This window comes from Lepidothrix coronata, unplaced genomic scaffold (assembly GCF_001604755.1).
Source record: "Lepidothrix coronata isolate B3197 unplaced genomic scaffold, Lepidothrix_coronata-1.0 Scaffold67, whole genome shotgun sequence".
Taxonomy (NCBI): Eukaryota; Metazoa; Chordata; class Aves; order Passeriformes; family Pipridae; genus Lepidothrix; species Lepidothrix coronata.
The window spans coordinates 2543956-2550960 of record NW_016690247.1 but is presented as its reverse complement, the minus strand read 5'-3'; positions in this window follow the sequence as shown (position 1 = coordinate 2550960).

Sequence of the window (7005 nt, the reverse complement as noted above, 5' to 3'; positions counted from 1 at the left end):
ATAAACATCTGAAGGTAGAGTGCCAAGAGGATGCACCAGGCTCTGCTTGGTGGTACTGAGCAATAGGACAAGAGGCAATGGGCAGAAACAGATGCCCAGGAAGTTCCATCTGAATATGAGGAAGAACTTCTTTCCTGTGCAGTGACCGAGCACTGGAACAGATTGCTCAGAGAGGGTGTGGAGTCTCCCTCACTGGACATATTCCAGAACCGTCTGGACACAATCCTGTGCCATGTGCTCTGGGACAATGTTGCCTGAGCAGGGAGTTGGACCCAGATGACCCCACCAGTGTCATCTGTTGGAAGCGACTTTCCAGCCTTTCCCATCCTGTGAATTTGTTATTCCAAGTCTATGGTCTATTTTCTTGTCAAAGACAGACTGAAGTCTTCATTAATGGATATGTCTTTCCTCCCTTCCCTCTCCCTTATATATACATGTATATACATATGGACATATAAACATATTAAAGGCACACACACATATCTAATACATTTGGGGAAAGAATGGGTCAAATTGTGTTATAGCCTCTGGGCCATGTGAAGCTTGTTTACAGTCTTGCTTCTTAGACAACTGTGTACAGATAGCTGAGTAAAGCAATTATGAAAATCGAAGAAGACATGTCAGGCAAAGGGACCATTCTGTTACACTTCGAGTTTTCGCCTCCATTTCATAGCTAACTGCACTTGTCTCAGGGGATAGTCTTGAATTTGTGGGCTTAAACTTATTTGCTGTGAAAAGTCAAGCAAAAGAAAAAAAAGTTATGTGTCTTTTGAAAAATATAGACCTAATTATATACAAGCAGAAAAATTCCAGCTGAGGCTATGTGAACCAGAGGATTTCTGTGCCAAAGTGTTTGAAGGACAGTTTTTTATTATTTTTGGGTTATGTTCTGTAGGTTAATGCTCAGGAATCTTGTATTTGAGCTCCATCCTGAAAGGGCTCAAAAATACACCTCATCTGAAACTACTCAATTTCCATTTGCTGAATCTTCATAACCAGGAAATCAACCAGCTGGTGTGACTTCCAGATGACCTTGAAAAACCCCATAATCCTACATAGTTTTAAGCCAAAATATGCCCAGAATATGGACTCAGGTTGACTGAAAAACAACCAGAAGCTGGCCCAAGATTGCTAAAAGCTTTGCAAATTATTTCTGGTTTGTTAGGAAAATGTTGCCCAGCTGTAGCAATTACAGATGCATTGTAACAATTATTATACAAGTGAAAGAGCGTCCTGGGGGTGTGGAAAGATGGAGGGTATCTTTTCATCTTGTGTACAACAGCAGGAAGGGAATCCCAATTTCATTTAGTAGAGTTCTAATTAAAGGGACTTACTATTTTCTCAGATAGAACAGAGTGCCCCAAAGAAAGTCTTCGTGCTGGTTCAACAGCTGGTTCCCTGAGACATTTCCAACAGATGGGTTTCGTTTGTATCCAGTGCGACAACATCACTCATGGGGCAAATATTTCTTAGACAGTAAGGAGCCCTATGAAAAGATGATTGTTTTTGAAGGAAGTAGTAATACTTCATTTGAGAACTGTAGCCTGAATCACTGCATTTTTCTGTTTTCACCCTCCATTGCATAATGTTTTTTATAAAATTTTCATCGTACATCATTGCAAAATAGGATGAGGATATTTTTTGTTTGTGTGCCTCTGGTTCAGAAGTTGAAGGCTGTTTTTCTTTGTTGATCATGAGAGAAATATCCATATAATTTATGAAATTATCCTTTTCAATCATATTTTCCACAGTATGTTAAAGTGGAACCGTAACAACAGTGGTTGTAAGGAACCTCTGGAGCCATCTAGTCCAGTTGTCTGCTTGGAGCAGGACTGTTGTCAACATAAGCATATCTGGATCAGGCCAGCTGGGCTTGACACATCAAAGTGTGAAAGCCTCCAAGGATAGAGAGTCTACAGCTATGCTATCACCTATTCTTCTGCTGAGCTGCCCTCCTAGTGATGTGATTCATCTTACTGTTGCCTCTTATTACATGCCATGACGCTGTGGAGGACAGTTTGGTTCCACCATCTCCATAATTTTTCTTCAAGAAGCTGAAAGTAGAGCTTAGGTTGTCCCTCAACCACCTTTTCATGAGAGTGTGTAGTGTGAGCTCCCTGTAGGTAGTGTGCCCTAGACTCCCAAATATTCTGATAATCCTCTGCTGGAGCCTCTCTAGCTTTTTAACATAATAATCCTGCTGTATGCAATTCCTATTAGCAATCTTATTCCACGTTTTTGATGAAACTTATCCATGTTGCCTTATGTTTCTTTGGTTTGGTTTACAGGCTTTTCTTTGGGTGAGTGGAGAAAAATATAGAATGTGAGAAAAATGTTGAGAAACCATGTGGGAATTTTCTTGAACATCCAAGCAGGTTGGAGTTTGAATACTCAAACAACCCTCACCAAAGCCCACCAAAACACCAAATTAAAAAAACCCAAACTTTCTCTGTTACTTCCCATCTCTGTCTTGCATTCAAAATTCCTATAGTGATCTAATATCTTGAAATGCCTATGATTTTTGAGCAGAATTTCTGCTTGTCTAACAGTGATCCAAATAACTACAATATTAAATTCAGCATACTAAGGCCAAAAACAAAGAAAAGATTCCCAGCAGCAAAAGAAATTTTAAAGGTATCTAGACTGCACAAAAGTATGAATTACTTTTCTGTTTCTGCACAGACCAAAGCCGGATGGCTTATAAGATTGCTTCCAGCATGGACTACTTCAAGGAATATATGACACTTATCCACTAATACATACCAAGATGCTTTTCTTTTCTATTGGTTCTCACCTTACAAAGGTGATATTTCTCTCACGCATGCAGGTGCTGGATGAAATTTGTATTTTCATGTTAGCAGCTATAAAAAATCACTAAGGTAGATATTCCTTTAGCTGATCATGCTTTGAGAGGAGCTTGGGTAAAGGTAACCTCTAGTGACCCCATAACTAAAGGGCCACATTAACTACTTTTCCTATTCACAGCCATAAGACTTTAATTTCCCTCTGGACTTGACTCCACTCCAAGGAAGACAAAGAAAATATACAAACTCTTCCTTGATCTTTTTCTGTCTGAGAAGAATCAGACAGCCAAAGAGGAGAGTGCAAAACCTTCTGGGATGGATTCTTCAGTGTTGTTTTCTGATGAGGCCAACAGAGTTATGTACACGTGCCAGGTACTTTTTTGCTTTTTTGGTCTCCCAGGAAAGTCAGTGTGAAGTCCCTATTAGGTCAAAACCCAGCAAATCAGGGAAAACAAAACAGTCAAAAATATTGCTGCAGGAGAATGGAAGCAATGCCAAGACTATGACCAAGAGTGACAACTGAAGTCCTGCCACAACTAACAAGGTTAATTCCAAGAAGAAACAGAGAGTCCATTAGTTTGCTTTGAATTAACCTGGCACAAAACTTCTCTTATTTGTATTTAAACAAAAGCCATTGCAAAAGGATTCAAAGAAAGAATAGGAAAGTTTCAAGCTAAAAAGTCTGACTTTCTAGAAAATTTCAATATTTAAACCTTTGTTTCATTTTAAGTTAGAGTGAAATGAAATATCCTTTTAAGTTTTGTGGATAATAAAGTCAAAATATATTTGAAATTCTAAAACATCTCGATGGGTTGATTTTTAGTTTGTGTATTTTTAATCACTTTTACATCTTTTCATGGTATGTGATCTAATGCTGTTCTATTCATTAATATAGGTGACTTCTGGAAGTGACTGCGTGGTTGTTGAAATAATTATATTACTTATTTTCCAAATCATAAAGGGCAACTGCTATTAGTAAGATTGAAATATCTTATTTCCTTTGATGAATCAGTGTCCTCACATGTGGGCTTTTCATCAAAATATTAAACATTTTTATACAAATTATTTAATTATACCACAAGTAGAAGATTCTTTAATCTAGGTGTTCAAGCATTTCACTACAGGAAACAGGAAAGAAGCTGATTATCAGATAGGCTGCTTCAGTCAGTGTTAACTAGCAGATGACCTTAAATTTTTTTACCAAGCTAAACTCAAAGACTGGAGGAGACTGAGGGGAGACCTCATTGTTGTTTATAGTTTCCTTATGAGGGGAAGATGAGGGGCAGACGCTGATCTCTCTTGGCCAGTGACAGGACCCAAGGAAACAGCATGAAGCTCTGTCAGGGGAGATTTAGGTTGGATATTAGGAAAAGATTTTTCTCCCAGATGGTGTTTGAACACTGGAACAGGCTTCCCAGAGAAGTGCTCACAGCACCAAGCCTGATAGAGTTCAAGAAGCGTTTGGACAACCCTCAGGCACATGGTGTGATTCTAAGGTTTGTCCTGTGCAGGGCCAGGAGTTGGACTTCAATGAATCCTGATGGGTCCCTTCTGACTCAGGATATTCTATGTTGTGTTCTATTGTATGTTGTTTTGTAGTAAGCCAGCAATTATAGATGAGATTATTTTGTGATACAATGAAATAAGGTAAAAAATAAAAATCTGTTATCATTACTCAGGAAGTCGTGGAGATTTTCTTTTTCCCCAAAACCACACTGACCCCAAAATAAATACATGAATTATGCTTTTTGAACCTTTCTCTTCCTCTGTATCTAGTGCATACCTTCTTCCAATTTTTAATCAATATTGTTATACATTTCTAAATGTTTTCATTTAGGAAAAAAGCTTGGATGTTTATGATTTTTATATCCACATTTTTGCAAAGCTTTTCAAGAGCTTTGTGTTATTTAAATGCTAAAGTAAGTTTCCCCTCTCTACATGTTCTTTCTGAAGAGATCTTTTGCTTGTATATGAAGAAAGCATCTGTGGGTGTAGTCTTAGCTTAGCTTGGGTTTGTTACATGCTATAAATCGATCTTACCTTTCACCCCAAACTACACCAGAAGAACAGAATGAGAATGCAAGTTGTCTTCAGACAGTCTGCAGAGCTCCTCTTTTTTTTTTTTCAGAATTTAGGGGAGGACAAAAATCAGAAAGGCCCAAAGGAAAGCAAAAATTATCTCTGTTGCTCAGGAAATAATAGTATCATAGAATTATTAAGGTTAGAAAAGACCTCTAAGGTCACCAAGGCCAACCATTAACCCAGCACCACCACCATGTTCACCTCTAAACCATGTCCCTAGGTGCCATAACCACACATTTTTCTCCTGTTATTTTCATGTGCTACATGAAATTGAATTCACTTTGTTATTCTTCTGGCCTGCTGGTTGTAAGGAATAAGTAAAACATGGGAGTAAAGTGTAGCTGTAAGGTCAAAATTTGGTGAATAATGCAAGGAATGGGCAGCCAGTGATTGGTTTGGAAGGTGTGTCTCAATCCACCAGTCAGAAGAGCTAAACCTCACAGAGGAAATGTCCTGATTATCCATATGTCAGCAGCTAATGGTGGGTTATACTGAATCCTGCATTTCTGTTATGATCACATCTTTCAGAAAGTAAATGGATAGGGTTTTTCTGTGATTGCACACAGTTAAGTTGTGAAAGATTTGAAGATCCGTGTTCTACTAATTCCTTAAGCCTTTTTGGTAGACTGAGAAGAATCAAAAAGCAGGAACTACACCTCTCTCATTATGTTATATTATTGGCAGTCTTTGATAACCTCATTATTCCAGAAGTACATTGAACTAGTTAGTGGAGTACTACCTGAAAGCAGCACAAGTAATGCCTGTCCATTTAATGCCTTAAATTCCTTATTTAAGTTGCCCTCAGCTTCTTCCCTTCTTCTTCTCCCCAGTTTTTCCTTTCCCACTGCAATTCGTCTCTGTTCCTAATTTCTGACTGCAATGGGGCCCCTATCAGATCACAGCCAAGCTCAGCAGCTCTGAACAGAACTGAAGACTTGGGTTTACACAAATGTCTCTGGAAGGGGAATCACCCAGGAGCACCCTTCATTTCCAACAGCATCACTGCTCCTTGGACAGAAGACCATCCAGAGAGGACTCAAGCCAAATGCTGCCACATGGCTTTGGCAGCAGTTGCAGGGGCTCCTCGGGGAAGTGGAAATGCATCCCTAAGTGAATATCTCTAGTTTTCTCCCTGTTCCTCTCCAGTCTACATCTTTAACTCCACAATTTCTGATTTTCTTGTCAAAAGTTTAGTCACGTCTGTATGAAGTGGTGGAAAAGACATGAATTAAGGCATCTCTGCTGAATAATTTTCTACAGGTTTTGAGTACAAACCACATGAAGGGAGGAAAATTCTTCCATTTGCTGTGTTGGTACACTTTCTCTGAAAGCACTAGCAGTTGAGTATGCATTTATATGTTATCCTAAAGGCAGGAAAGGCTTAAAGTTCATTAAAAGACACAGCTCAGAGCCTGCAGGTTTCTTAAAGTACTGGTGTCCTTCTGCAGAGTAAAATGCAGTGATATGTGCAAATAGAGCTGACCTTGCTAAGACTGAAGCTGTTGCATGTACAGTCTCCAATTTCATTGCCTCTTTTTACAGCTATGTAACTTATGCCTAAGGGAACATTTAAAGGGAATATAAAACTCTGATTCCCACCAGAGAGAAGAAAAGAGGTTCAAAGAAAAATTAGGAGTGTAGAGCTTGCAGCCCAGAAATGGCATCATTAGGGACATGATGGCACATTTTGAACAGAAAATTCAATGGAGTTCTTAGAGAGATATTGAAAGATATGTTAATTTTAGTCCAATTTAATGTTATAAGCCCAATATAAAAATGTCTTGCATATATGTAACAGTTTCAGTTCTTGTGGTTAGATTAGGATGATCAGGCCTTTTCCAAACAACCTGACTGCAAGTGTTATGACAAATATTATAATTACTGAAATTGTGAAGACAGCTTTCCCTATTCTACTGTATTACACTAGATGAAAGATTTTATTCACAAAAAATGACAAATGCAGAAAAATTTGAATTTTAAATCAATAAAGTCTCTCTTGTTTATCAGAACCCCAGGTTGCTTTTTTTTTGTTGTTTGTCCTCACAGAGGATGGTGAGGCATAACTGCAATACATCTCACCTCTTTTTTTAATTGTTTTTCACTTATTTTTTGTTCTTCT